The following is a 15950-nucleotide window of genomic DNA, read 5'->3' as shown; positions in this document are numbered from 1 at the left end:
CATAACATATTTTTGTAAGTTTCGGTCCCAAGACTCCATTCAGAAGTACAACATTTCTATTTAAATTGTAGCGGATTAAAAGTCACCAGCTTGCAAAAAGATACTCAAGTAAATGTACTTTGTTAACCCATTTTGGGCGGGAACCCCTTTTGGTGTTAGCATTATGCTATGTTTAGCTATTGAAAAATAGCAGATCTACAAGCTCATAGCGTGCCACCGAGTGGCGAGCTACAAGCTTGTAGGTCTGCTATTTTTGAAAAATCGAATAACGACTGACATAGAAACATAGTTTTTTCAGAAAACTGTCATTTTCAAACAGACATTTTTAGAATCTGTCAAAATGGGTTAATGTCCATCAATAGATGAATGAAGACATATATGGATGTATGAGCAGCTGGTATACATCTCATTCTCATTGTGTCAGATGGATGATGAGCAGCTGGTATACATCTCATTCTCATTGTGTCAGATGGATGATGAGCAGCTGGTACACATCTCATTCTCATTGTGTCAGATGGATGTATGAGCCAGCTGGTACATATAGACGTATAGAAAGGACAAAGGACAAAGTGAACAGGGTCAAGCACAGTGCAGAGCCAAATATCTTCTGTACTGTATGACACGCTAGCCTTCCGTATCTACAGTCCCATGGCCACTTAACCCCTCTATACTTGGGGCGGATTCAGACTATGCACCCGGGACCACTTTGCAGATGTTGTGATTAGCGTGAATGTTGCGTACCGTGCCCTGGAGTGGATCACCGTGCCGTTGTGATGTTTCAAAGACCGTCAGCCGCACTGCTTTGGTTGTGTATTGTTATGTTGTTATAACTCAAGACAGTCAGTGTCAGGAACACAGTCAAACTTAAACTCTGACAAGTGACTCTTCTTTTGTGATATGACATTCTCCATCTCACAAATCCCCAGTTCACAGCGCCCCTCTGAGGCACAAAAATTACAGTTGAATGTAGTATACTCGGGTCGGGTATGGAAGAATCTTGGCCAATGTGAATGCTGGTCAGCGGGGACCAGGCAATCATTTCGGACCCAGTCTTAATCCGCCCTTAGTTGACCGAGTTGACTTAATAGTCCCCTCTGTACTTGTCCTGCTCCCTTTTCCCATCTGAATCTCTACCTTAACTTGGCTCCAGCTCCTGAATCGCAAGCCACGCTATTAAAAAACAATTCTGGCGATTCAGAGTCTGCTGATGCTGTCAAAGGCGGGGTTTTCTTGGTTGAAAATCTAGCCGGCCCAATGGGGATGATCCGGCATGAACCAATCAACAGAGACTCCCCCCCCCAACTCAGAGGGCTTTCAGACTGTATAATGCAGTGAAACTAAATGAAAATTCAGGCAGAGTGTCAGGTTCTCTCTATACAAGCTCACAATGCATGGCGTTGGGATGGGATATATACTGTGTTGACCGGGGTCAGGGTCACCCAGGGCTCTATAGGTCCGCTCCTTTTTCCCCTCAACACCACCAAATCTCTTTGCTGAAAATAACCAATCTACAAGCTCGGCTATTTTCCCCCCAGAATAGGGACTCTAAGGGTTCATGTGGTTATTGAGGAAGGTCTTCTCATCCTCTTCGGGAGTCGACAAAGAGAAAAACATGTCTGTTCGCCAACAGCTTGTTTTATATGATTATACATGTCTGTTCACATGTGAGTTGCCACATTGCATCAACTTAATTAATGTGAATGTGCCGGGAGACATCCCATCCATGCCCACGGTACAGAGCCTGTTACATCACACACATACGGACTGGCCTGGGTCTACGCACGCGCACGCACCCACACACACACACACACACACACACACACACACACACACAGAGCTATTTGGGGACTTGTTTGTGTGTGGATGCATGCCTGGAGAAGGCAGTAATATTCACTCCCTTCACAGCTGTGGCCATGTTGTATGACATACATACACTACACTGAGCATGGGCATAATAATATGCTTTAATGGACTCAAGATATGGAATGCTGAATGTAAATCATGCACATTTGTACACACAATTACTACTAGTACGGTACGTCATACAAGTATGTCCTGCACTGATCCTTTGGCCTATAAGTGAGGTCACGCCGTCCCTCAAGGCATCTACTCTACATGCATGCTTTTACAGCTGGCTTACTAGGGCAGCGTTTGTAAAAGCGTGTTTGTAAAATAAATAAATAATGATAATTATATATATTTTTAAATCTATTTTTGTCTTGACTCTCTTTACCAGTGAATTGATTCACCGATTGAACGCACAGAGTTATAGTTCAGATAACATATTATAGTTCATAACCTATTTTTACATGTTATCAGTTATAGTTCAGATAATATATTATAGTTCAGATACGGTAACCTATTTTACATGTAGGCGCGGGGGATTCTCCCCCCGGCCAGCACCGGGGCAAAGCTTTTTCCTGCAGGAAACACTAACCTGCCACCAGATTGCGGCAGTATCGAGTTCACAAGTTCCTCCTCCTGCCTGGATCTGGTCTCTCTCAAGCAGAAACGATAAACCGGAAGCAGCGGAACAAAGATTATGATATCTCCATAATAATTTCGAGTTGTAGTCCCGTTAGGTTGTGTTTACATTTGCACTGTGGCAGTGCTTCAATACGTCATCAGGATCGCGTTGATTGATTGAGTGGAGGGTGGGAGGGACAAGAGAGACTTGTCTCTTCTTTTCTCCTCAGCGTGCGTGCAGCGTGCATTTAAAATTAACCAAACGGATCATTTGTTTTTTACACACAATCATCTGATTTTTAGCAGATGCATGTACCGGTCTTGGCTAAATGGAATATTAACAAGGCAAGACACTCAATGGACTTATAAACAGCTCCTACTTTCTTTATCCACATGTGGATACACAGAAGAGTTGTCATGGTTGCTTTAACCTTCTTATATTAATTTGATTTGAGCTTTGCTAGCTTGCTTTCACCTCATTGAGGTCAACACTGTTATCGTGATATAAAGTATAATTGCACGCCGATGTTTTCATTGAAATTTCAAATCAGCGTAAGGCAAACCAGGACGGGGCTTGCCTTGCGCTGTTGATCCTAAACCAGACAGAGTCGATGTGACTCACTGGCCTCCAACTGTGCCTTGGTCTACCCCGGGGTCTCCTTCCAGTGGGACGTGCCTCGAGGACCTCCCTAGGGAGACACCTGAGAGGCATCCTAATCAGATGCCCGAACCACCTAAGCTGGCTCCTTTCCAGGCAAAGAAGCAGCGACTCTACTCCGATTCTATCTCGTGTGAGTGAACTTCTCACCCTATCACCCTAAAAGAGTATTGCAAAATCAGCCTCATGGTGGTGCTATAACAGGCCGCTCTGGAAAATTTGGGACAGAGGCCTTGGCATCCAGGGAGTACACAGTTTGGCATCAACTGGAACAACGGTGCCGGAGTTTAGCTGTACACAGACGGACACACGCACCCACATGGACAGGTTGCAAAACATACTCTCTCCCCATGGAGACAATAAGCAAAACAATTTCATACAATATATGTAGTGGAGGTCCCTGCTTTGTAAAAATGTGTACAAAATGCAACAAATCAATTTGGTCATAATTGTACACACTCTTGAGTTACAGATGGAAAATTAACACAAAAATATGTCGTACGTGTACATAAAATTGCATACTAGAAAATATAAGAATCACCTAATAGTGTATCACAGTAGAGAAGAGGAACAGTACAAATGGTATCTAATATCTACGCATTATGAGCATATACAGTTATATCTGCTATTTTTGGTGGATGTTCCCCCCCAGAATAATTTGACAATGGCATGTGAAGGCACTCCGCTGAGGGAGCGTTGTCAAGAGCCTGCCGCTCGGATCTGTATTACTCCTCCTTCATGTGGATGACAGCTCTGGGTGGCATCTTGTCTTCAATATCCCACCCTCAACACTGAATCATAGTGTATTCACAATGCCACTTCATCTGGCTTCAGCTCCACTCCGATAGAAGAGGCTGTTAGACAGGCTGTTGCATTTTGACATTTTGAGATGACAATTCCTTTTATAATATATCAACTTTTCTTAGAAGATATTTTCTGTCATTTGAATCTTTTAGATTTTTCTCTCTCCCGTGATGTTACGCTACATGTGGAGAACAGCAGAGATAAAAGGTTTAAGGTACTGCCTTGAGGGTGAGATTGGGAGATGGGGCCGTGGGGTCCTATGGGGCCGTGGGGTCCTTCATTCTGGCCTCAGAGATACGTGTTGGCACAGCTTACCCCACAGGCAACCAGAGAGGGGGAGGGGAGGGGCCTGGGGCGGAGGGAGGTGAAATGTCAGTGGCCAAATGCAAATCTGTGCTGACAAGTGGTGCAGAAAATATGTTCTCTCCGACTCTGGGAACCTTGATATTTCACAAAGTCAAATGGACATTCCAGCCTATGCCGCGGGCCCAGTCGGCAATTGGCGTTATTTAAAGGAAAGCGAGAAAAAAAGAAAAGAAAAATAACGGGGAAAAGGAAAAGAAAAACAACAATGTTATTTCACAGGCAATGAGAATGGGTTAGGTACAGCTCACTGGCCTTTGTAGTGGCTGTTATCGCCTCCTCAGTTTTGAGATGATGAGCCATCTGGGAGCATGATGATGCTGGGTGGATAGAGGAGACTCATACACTCCTTTATGCTGCTGCACAGCCACCACTTATAGAGTGCTAAACACAAAATGTTGATCTTATTACTAATTAATCTGCACACTTAAATGAACACTCAGAAACGTACTGTGTATGAAGTGGTCCAACTAAGGGGAATGGACCGATGCAAATGCAACTGCAGAGGTTAGAGGTACCATTCCTCATGCCCTCCCATTCACTCTATGGTGACTTGCAGGACAGAGTGAGCACCTTTAGTCGTAGGCTCACCTTCCCTCCGAGAATGAACACAGAGCAGTGTAGACTCTCCTTCCTGCCAACCGCCATCAGACTATAGAATGAACACAGAGCGGTATAGACTCTCCTTCCTGCCAACCGCCATCAGACTATAGAATGAACACAGAGCGGTATAGACTCTCCTTCCTGGCAACCTCCATCAGACTATAGAATGAACACAGAGCGGTATAGACTCTCCTTCCTGCCAACCGCCATCAGACTATAGAATGAACACAGAGCAGTATAGACTCTCCTTCCTGCCAACCTCCATCAGACTATAGAATGAACACAGAGCAGTATAGACTCTCCTTCCTGCCAACCGCCATCAGACTATAGAATGAACACAGAGCGGTATAGACTCTCCTTCCTGCCAACCGCCATCAGACTATAGAATGAACACAGAGCAGTATAGACTCTTCTTCTAGGTATTTGGTCTTGTTGTGATTAGGTCCATTTGTGTCCAATGTGTTTTTTCTGTCTGTCTGTTGTTTATTTTTACATTGGGTAACTTCTAACTGACACAAAATGTGATTTATTTATTATATTTTATGATCGGTTTGAAAAGTAGAAATATAGGCCTTATTATATGCCTCCTTCCAATAAATGCCCGGTATCAGAATCGGTTGAGACAAATATAAGCATGCATTAATAATGCAAAAGAGGATTTACAGTAATAATTCCAGATTTTTGACTTTTATGTTTTCATTTTCAGTTGCAGATATCGTGATATATCGTTGATGAAATCTCTTGCAATATATTGAATATTGCAATAATAGCAATATATCGAATATCGTGATATTATCATTATCGAGGGCCTAATATCGCCACATATATCGTATCGTGAGGTACCCATATCATCCCACCCCTGGCTTCTAACTAGTGTTGCGGTGGCCTCAAATAAGGTATCCTGATTGCTCCAGTGAAGTGCGAGTGTGTGAAACTGTACCAATGTGACACAGTGTGAGCAAGTGTGTTGCTCAGCAACACACACATCCCTGGATAAAAAGGTCAAAAATTAAGCATTGAAATAACTTTGGCTGAGTGATCACAGTGATTATCGACTCAAGACTCAGACTTTGCACAATCTGCTGTCCTGTCTCACAGCTGCTGTGCACGTCGCAAGCACTGCTTTAGCTGTAACCATTACCTCATCAAAAAATGTCCTTCCTGCCTACCTTCTGCCACGCATGTACATCTGCCAGGTCAAGCATTACAAATAGCCTGAGGGAGGACAATGCGTGTGCTAACCCCACATAACACACGTCCGTCAGCATCTCAGGGGATTTATCCCCCACAGAACCTGTTGGCGTAATCAGATTAATTCATGGGAGTTGAGCTAATTTTCTGCTGTTGAGTGAGTGCTCGGTGGGTGGTTGCTGTCAGCAGCATAGATCCCTAACTTATTGGAAGCTGATTAACCTCATCAAGACGTCCTGCACTAGCGATTTATAACTAAACAACTTTCTAGGCAACGGGCACTGGAATAATGAAGCAGCTGCCTGCAAATTATCCATAGGATTATCACTTATCTAACGTCCATAGCATATCATGGAAAGAGAATAAAATCTGCATTCGCAGTAATAATAAAGTTAGGATCTGCAGCAGCAGTCAAACCAGACAGACGCGTTCCGGTGCCGAAACACGTCTGTCGCGAGCGACCGTATTCCCTGAATCAGTATACTATGTGTAAATTGAGTTTTTTGTCGATCTCTCTCTCTCTCGCCCCTCTTCTTCTTTCCTTTCTCATTCATGGAATTAACAATACAATGAAGCTTGCACACATTTCACCCACTGTTTTACACCTGAAAACTTGTGAATATAATATATTCTGATCACTAAATCTACAGTAAAATCGTATTATTATTCGGGACCATACGAGTCAAGAACAATGTTGTTGCACTTGGGAATGCAACTTATGCAAGCCCCTAATGAAAACAATTTATAGCCGCATTTATAGGGTACAAGAACAATGGTATGTGTAACCTTAAAATACTTAAATACCCGGATGGCACCTATTGCCGATTAGCAGGGAGTGACACTCAATCAGCTCTGTGTTGGTGGAAAACTACTGGATTGAGATGGAGCAGTGGGGATGAACATTACATGCAAAAATGAAAATAATAATAGTGACTGGCCAATATAATTATAATGCCTGTTTAAATGGCCTAATCGAATAAATACAGAAGTAAAAAAGAACAGAAAAGAAATACAGTACATAATACAAAATATTGAATAATAAAATTCCAAATACACAAAAGAGAGCTATAATAGAGGGAGTTTACACCAAAGCCTAGTCTATTTCTCAATAATTGTGCAGTGACAAGGTGCTGTGGCAGGGCCGCCTATAAAATGGAAAGAACAGACGCAAAATTAAAAACATGTTGAAAAAGGGTCTACGTATATAGGAACGGTCTGAGGTCAAAGTCAATATTTCACGTCACGTTTTCTCTGCCAACATAGCGCAGTGAGGAAACAGAATGATTGGCCTCTACTAAATGCAATTTGCCCCACATGATTATCGAGAAGGGATAGGCCTGATTCATAGCAGTTTTGAGTTCTATGATGGGTCTGTAAATGAATATCCCCATAACAGCGGTAAAACATTTATGATTAAAATTTAAAAACAAAATGTGTATTAGGTGGTCGGCTGGGACTAATCTAGGACAAATATTCATGGTATCTATCTGTGGGGATCCACAGCTGTGCTCTCAGATGTGCAGCAATCTCAGAAGCCACTCATGGCCCAAGATATCTTTATGAATATCGTGGTAATCCAGGAAAATATAGGCCTAGTGACTTGACATATGGTTGGGCTGTCTGTTGGGTTTGGAGGATTAGGCCATGCAAAGCCCCATGCATGTTTTATCACGTACTATAGGCTATATTTTATATTGAGCTATATTGCTGCAGCAGGATGCATCCTCAAGAGTAGAACCATATGTCAAACTGTACTGTCATCTCCATATGCAGTAAATGGTTTACTAATGACGTGAGTGGTTCCTAAACCCTGATCCAAGATGTCTCTGGAATATGGGAGTTGCAAAATAATTAAGTCTTATATGAGCGAAAACGTCAAATAGATCTATACTTTGACACATAAAGTAAGTATTATGGGCTGTGGGAACGAATGATGGACATTTACTGACAACAGTGTACGATGTTCAGGGTGTACACGTGTAACTACCGGTACTAGATAAGATTTAGGAGGGTCACCTCTATGGTATACATCAGGCTTCTTCAACAGGGGGTCCGGGGCCCCTAGGCCTGGGATACAGGGGGTCTACAGGGGGTCCGCCAGGGAACATTAGCTGAATCTACAACATCACAACGCCTTGCACTGTGAGGGGTTGTGAGGTTGGGACCTCCAGGTGGGCCAGCAGCCATCTGCACAAGACTGGGTTGGACCCTGTAGGGCCCAGCCAGAGCCCTGGAAAGCAACCTCCAGCCAAGACAATGTATGTTGACTATAACAGAGCCCCAGAACACAGAGTCACCAAGATACAATACCCCAGAGACGCAGTGTGCCACTGCCGCAGCAACGATGTCATGAGAGGCAAGTCTCCACCAAAAACATTGTGTCTGAAAGGGACGAGTCAAAAGGTCAGAAAGCCCAACTCCTGTAATATCCTGTCAGTAGTAACTAGTAACTCAACCTGCACCTGAAATAGACCCTCACCCTACCTCAACCTTGAGAGCTCATCCTTGAAAATGTAGACCAGAATCAAGATCCTATGTGGTCTAGAACTTGAGTTATTGGTAAAACAACAGCAGCGATTATGAAAAATGTCTACCATGGTCACAGGACAAATGTAAATAGCACCAAAAATCTGATTAATACATATTAGTCACAAGGACTCGACATAGTCAGATAATTAATGAAAACACAAAAAGGGTCGAAATTTTTGTCACAGACAGACGGACAGGGGCAAAAACATAATCGCTGCCCCGGGCCATTGTGGCCTGCCTGAGGCAGAGCTCTCGCTGTCTGCTTGCTGACCTCCCGGTGACAGTCTGGATTCTGGAACTACTACAAGGCACCCAGTGGTGACTGAGGGGTGACTAGCCGGTCAGGGAACCGTCTCCTCTACGGCAGGCCGAGCTTGTGTGGGGCTGTTGTTGTAGCAGGAATGGTAAATTGGACTTGGGAGTGATGATGGGTCCTGACAGCGTCCTGTGGCCATGAGCACAAAGTGCCTGGCTTACATAACCATCCCATTGTTACTTCCCTGTCACCCCCATTAAAAATTCATATGAACTGAAGTCATGCACCGCAGCAAATGGGTGGCTTTGCCAGGAACCAAAGTGAGAGTTTGACACACGAGGAGACAAAAATATACAAATAATCAAGTAAAAATTGACATTTCGAGCATCAAAGGGTGACACAATGGTCAACAGGGAAAGTAATGGCTCAGTGCAGTTAACAAATGCGCTGCTCTAGCCAGCGAGTCAGCTGTGCCGTTTGTAGAACATCACTGGAGGCACCACCAGGGCCAGGGGTGAGAGAGAAGATACACAGCAGCGTTTCACACCTAGAAGAATGTGCTATAGCACCTCGGCTAAATCTGTACACCAACCTTCACATCATGTGAGGATTTAGACAGCTATAAAATCCTGTCTTAAATTAACTCTCGGGAAGACTAAAATAACTATAAACTGTTCCAACCACTGTGCAACTGGGTAAACTGCTATCGAGCTTTGAATGTTGATCTGTAAACTCTTAAGTAGTCTACTGTACTTGGTAACATGATACCGAGTCTGATTATGGAATTGAATGGGACATGCCAATGTCTCACACAAACACAAAACAAAGCTATTCTAGCTCACGAGTGATTGTTGAGCATCGCCGACTGCTCCCGGCCTGAGCGTCTTAGTCTCGCTTAGCCAGACGACTGGATGGCCCCAAATATATCTGCCCAGCAGCATCTAAATTCATTGTTTGGGCTTTTACGGCAAGCGAAGACAACCGGTGTCGGTGACAAAGTTAAACTTTTTTAGGACACGCTTTTCATGACACCCACAAGAAGTGGGGCCTGACAGACAGTGCAGCATGCTAGTGTGGGGAGTTTGAGCAGACTGCCTGCCAAACACCTGTCCCCTATACAGGCCATGTTCAGGGCCTCTTCCTAGTGAAACCAGAGACGAGGGCATGGCTGCACGACAACCGAATTATACATTCGATGACGATACATGAAAGATCCAGAAGTGATGATGTCAGAATCTGATTGTCTAGTCCCCGTAGCACAGGCAAAACCTTTGCTTTATCACTGCAATGATGCAGGACAATGTCAACCCAGATGAAAGGTGTCAGACTGTCAGTTAAGAACCCCATATATATATAAATAAATAAATAAATAAGAGTGTGTGTGTGTGTGTGTGTGTGTGTGTGTGTGTGTGTGTGTGTGTGTGTGTGTGTGTGTGTGTGTGTGTGTGCACTGTACAAACATCCAAACTCGAGATTACCCAGGCATTCAAGAATCATGAGATGTCCTCAAGCTCCTCTGGGAACAGTTCTCCACCAGGATAATAGCGTTTGTGATATTTGGACAAAATGTGTAGGAGTAATTTAAATAGTTCCGTGTATACATAGGCCCTCATTTATCAACGCGGCGTACGCCCAAAAATGGCCGTACACCGTAATCACCACAACTTTTGCCATTTATCATTCCAGCGTGACTTTGAACTTTGGCGTACACCACGCCAAATATCACGTCAGGAGCTGTCGTTGACTTTATCGTCAACCATTTTGACCGGCTGTCACAGGCATCTAAACATATCTATTCACTCCTAAAATGTATATAAAACTAATAAATGTGAAAAACATACATTTGGTAAAGCCATGTCATATGAAATTGCAAGTGTACAAGCAATTAAAATTGTGCAATTAAAAACAAATTAGCAAGTTAGATGCTAATGTTTTGCATGAGCGCATACATGCAAGGACATGATTCAGCCTGTGCTGGAATCAGTGGAGGCTCTAGACTACAGGAGAGTATTGGGGGGCAGTGGCCTGCACCCAAATTGGATTGCACTCCGTCCGTGTGTCCGTCTGTGTACAGCTAATCTCCGGCACCGTTAACCCGGTCGATGCCAAATTTTGCACACACACTCCCTGGATGCCAACGATGAACCCAGAATGGCCAGAATAGCACCACCAGGAGGCCAACCTACTAGGCTGAGGAATATATCCCACCCTTTTCACAGGTGGATTTTTGCAAAACACATTTTTGGAACAAAATGCCTCAAATCATCCAATTGCCATCCAAGGCATAAGAAGAAATGGCACCATTTTCACATTGGCCTATTATAGCGCCACCAGGAGGCCACAACCTGACCTGGTGGAGACCTGTGCCCTGAGGGGCACTTTATCTAGTTTGATATTACTCCTCCAGATTCTGTCCAAGAATCCCGCAAAACGTTACACACTATCTCTATAGTCATGTGTTCAAGACTGATCTGTCCGATATTTCATATTCCATCCTAATTGGCCAACAATGGCTTTCAAAGTTTGCAGGATTGACCCGTTTTGAACAAAAAGCCTCAAATCATGAATGCAGCGTGCAATTTACATGAAATATTTCAGACTTTCCTACTAGGCTGAGGAATATCACCCACCCCTTTCACATTAGCCTGTTATAGCGCCACCAACAGGTGGATTTTTGCAAAACACATTTTTGTATGACAGATTGTTGTGGTATAAACCAGTGGTTCCCAAATTGGGGTCTGGGGACCCCTAGGGGTCCTTGAGGGAGTTCCAGGAAGTCCCCAGCTAAATGATAGTTAGGAACCAAATGGACCCTTAAGGCCTGGGTCTGTAACTCTGAGAGTGTACAAAATGGACCCTAACAGGTCCATTGGTACATTCTCAGAGTTAAATTAACAATGATTTTACAATATAAATTGGGGGTCCCAGAGCTAGAAATGCCATTAAATGGGGGGGGGGGGGGGGGGGGTCCGTAGACTAATGCATGTCAAACTGGGGGGGTCCTTTAAATTAAACAGGTTGAGAATCACTGCTATAGAGCTATAACCAATACCATCTTCTCGACTTCTCTTTTGGGGGACCCTGCCTGGCATATATTTTCAAATGGGGGTCCGCGGGGTAATTAGTGTCAATTTGGTCGGGTCCGACTCCTTGACTTGAAAAAGTTCGGAAACCACTGGTATAAACACTAGTTATTTCAGCCTACCTTATCTGTGTTGGAATCTTGTTTTGGTCCCATACGGTCCACGCACCCGGCTCCTGCAGCACGTTAATGTTTGTAGTCTTGCACTATGGCTTCATATCAGTCACGGTCCGGATGAATACTTTCCCAGTCCTTAATTGTTGTTGTAACTGCATCCCCTTTTCTTTGCCGTGTTCTTAGTTTCTCCTCCATGTTTGTATGGCGACGAACTTATTAAGCCACCGAGAGGCTAAAAGCGGGGAAATGTACTGCCAGACGCGCTGCATGCCAAGGACTCACTTCTCCAGTGTACTGCGTTTTATTCATTTATTAAAGGTAGTTAAAAACAATGGGTTTGGCATCATAACAAAGTGCGTTGTCTTAGCATTTGCGTTTATAAAGCGGTCAGCAAAGTTGGACTTCCCCGTCATTCACCCCCTCTCCTTCCTCCATTCATGAAATGCCACTAGTGAACAGCTGACTTTACTACCTGTCTGACACCACCCAACACCACGTGACCATAGTAACCATAGCAACCCATCGAGCTGTCTAACCTGTCCCCACTATGTCCCCAACAATGTTTTTTTTGTCACAATTTTCGCTAACTTCGCTAAGACGATAACTTGAGCTGTGTTTGTTTTGGTGGGCGTTCACTAAACTTGCGTGCCCGGCTCATATCAGGCCGGCTGTTTGATTGACAGCCAAATGAGCTAATCCTATCCTACCTACGATATTACTCTGCACAGCCACACACGCACACGCACGCACACGTTATCGGATGAAATTCAGCTTGGTTGCTAAAAGTTGCGTAAAGTAAAAATGTTGAGCAATTTTTATAATTAGCATAATATGTGACCTTACCATTAAGAACCTGTAAAGGCAAAACAACTTTAAATTTCATAATTCTTTAAGTAGCATGTGACATGTCAAACTATATGGGTTTTTCATCATTCTGAATCCATTCCAAGCATTAGTTTTGCACAAAAAACACTCCTTGGGCTAAAAGCGGCCCAAGGAGTGTTTTTTTGTGCCAAACTTAAGCTTGGAATGGATTCAGAATGATGAAAACCCCCTAGTTTAATTCAATTGACACATGACATCACATCATGCTACAATGAAATGTTGAAAACAATCTATTCGCTGATAAGAAGCGGAGCTTGATATGGTGGAGGAGGTTTTCTTCAGAGCCCTCGATCCATGCAAGTTTTCTCATTTTAAGGTCAAGATGACCTATGACGAGCCCATGCAGGTATTTTATGTAGCCTAACTTAATTGCTTCTTTCAGGGCCATCATTTGCAGGCACACTTGACACAATTAACTCTGGTCAGGAGCACCGGTGACTTCTCTACATGGTCAGGCAGATGTCATGTCTAGGTCTGTTAAGAGTGAAAGTTTGTGCTGCTTTCCACTGACAGCATGCATACGAGGTAAGTGCATAGTTCAGGCCAGGGCTATAATGAAGAGGAAGGGGTCGAGGGTGCCCTCCTGTAACACAAACTCTGTTGTTGTCTGGGGTCATCACCATTCTCTGGGCTCCTATAGCCCAGAGAATGTTGGGACTTGGGAGGGACACCACATATAAGTATAAGAAAGAAAGATCAATTTAAGGGCCTCATTAACGTTCCAATTTTGGAGCTCTGGCTCATATGGACTAAGCCAAACCCAAAAGAACCGAGACTCATGCCCCATTTACACTGGCAGCCAAATCCAGCCTGAATCAGATCTGAGCCACATCCAGATTGGAATCTGATTTGTTTAAATGAGTCATGTGACATGTTAGACTCATTTAAACCAATCGTATTTCAATCTCGATGTGGCACAGATCTGATTCAGGCTAGATTTGTCTGCCAGTGTAAATGGTGCCTCAGAGACCCCGGTGGAAAAGGGGTCTCTGAGTGAAGTCCTGTTTCCGGTAGTAGATAGGAAAGAGGGGCTCTGTCCCTTGATCAAGTCAGAGTCAGATGATCTCCAGGTTGTCGCGCTTGAATTAGGCATAGTAAATTGATTGTTTTCTTGAATTACATCCAAAAGTATTACATCTTGTGACCAATAATTGGATCCATTGGAAAACAGGTTATTTTTTCTATTTCCTGAAAAGTTTTGGACATACAGTACAAGGTTTCCAACCGACAGCGACGATATGCCCATGACTTGTTTGTAAATGGCCAAGTGATACGGGTTGTACAATCATGAAGGAGATGACAGACAGAATAGATAACGAATGATGGCCCTGAAGTGCGTCAGCCATGGAGAGTAAAAGTGAAACGCCACCTCAGCACCATCTTCATAATACAGCTCCATCTAAATATATCTAAATATAATTCAAAAAGTGAAACTTTCATATATACTCAATTAATTGTGCATAAAGTGAAGTATTTAAAACCTTTTTTTGTTTTAATCTTGACGATTGTGCTGCTGGAAAAGAAAGATCAGCATCAATACAAAGCTTGTCAACATACAGAAGCACACAGTGGTGTAAAATATCATAATAGATGGTTGTGTTGAGACCTTGAGACTCTGGACTTGATAAAACAGTGATGATTTAGGCCATGTTATCGGCTGGTGTTGGTCCACTGAGTGAAAACTTAACACAGCCATCTTTTTAGAGTACATTGTGCTTCAGTATGTTGACAAGCTTCATGGAGATGCTAATTTTCCTTTCCAGCTCAATTTGGCACCTGCCCACAGTGCCAAAACTACTAGTAACTGGTGTACACCAGTTACTAATGCATTTACGGCTGTTATCAAAACAAACCTGGGCTTCGATAACACCTCAACAGTGACAAAGGCTGATCACCTCCATGCCACACCCCATTGATGAAATAATTTGTTCAAAAGTAGCCCAGACTATATGAGAGAATATATGAAAGTTTCATATTTTGAATTATATTAGGGAAGAAAATGAACTTTTACACAATATTATTATTTTTTTTAGATCTGTAGATAAATACACAAACAGAACTATTAGTTCAGAACTTTTAGGGCAGTCTGAGAATTCTACCGTGGACAGGAACGAGCTGACTGCTCCTAGCCACCTACAGGACCTACAACATGTTAACTCGTCTAGACTGTGAAAATGGGTTAGAGCAGTGGTTTTCAACCAGTGGTCCTTGAGGAGGTTCAAGGTGGTCCCCAGCTAAATGGAGTTGGAAACCAAATGGTCCTGTATTGGATCTTTAACTCTTAGTAAAAAGAATTTTTACGAGTAAGAGTTAATTATTTTGAACAGTTGGCTACTTGGATGGCACTGTGTGCTTTTGAAATAAACTACCTGCCTGCCTTGATTGCTTTATTTGCAAAACAGCACCCCCCTCTGCATTCAACACAGAGGTGCAGTTGATAGTCTGCACACACACATTCAGAGACTCTGAATTAGTTCTGGACCTTAAAGATGCGTTCTCATAGGAGGTGAAGATACATGTACTTCGCGTCACTTCATTCACATGATTTGGGCCGCTGGGTTTATTCGTGTGTGCACCCATTTGCCTATGCACACATGCTGACAATCACTGTGTACACATATACTCTTTGAACTCAAGCCAATATTCTAAAATTGCCTCCATGTACTGTAATCGTGCTGCATGGCAAAATCATTTTCGCCTTCAGTATGAACACACCTTCTGGCTTTCCTGTATACCTCCCATTTTTCATTGTTATTGTTGCTGCTGCTGCCGTGATACCTTAATCTCACTCCAGGGATCAATGAGGGTTTGATACGAGGTTTGTTGGGCAGAATCCCCTTATCTCCATATTTAAACTTAGTTTTTTCTTAACGCTCTACTTGATCATCACAAACAAAAGCATCAAAAGTATGTTGTCTCTAGTATAAAGAATTTGAATCCTGAAAAGTACTGTAACAGCTATGGATACGAGGTTTTCCACTCGACAGACAATATGA

This window comes from Protomyctophum bolini (genome assembly GCF_963924005.1).
Source record: "Protomyctophum bolini genome assembly, chromosome: 1".
Classification (NCBI taxonomy): domain Eukaryota; kingdom Metazoa; phylum Chordata; class Actinopteri; order Myctophiformes; family Myctophidae; genus Protomyctophum; species Protomyctophum bolini.
The sequence above is the reverse complement of the archived record's forward strand: the minus strand, read 5'-3'. Positions refer to the sequence as shown.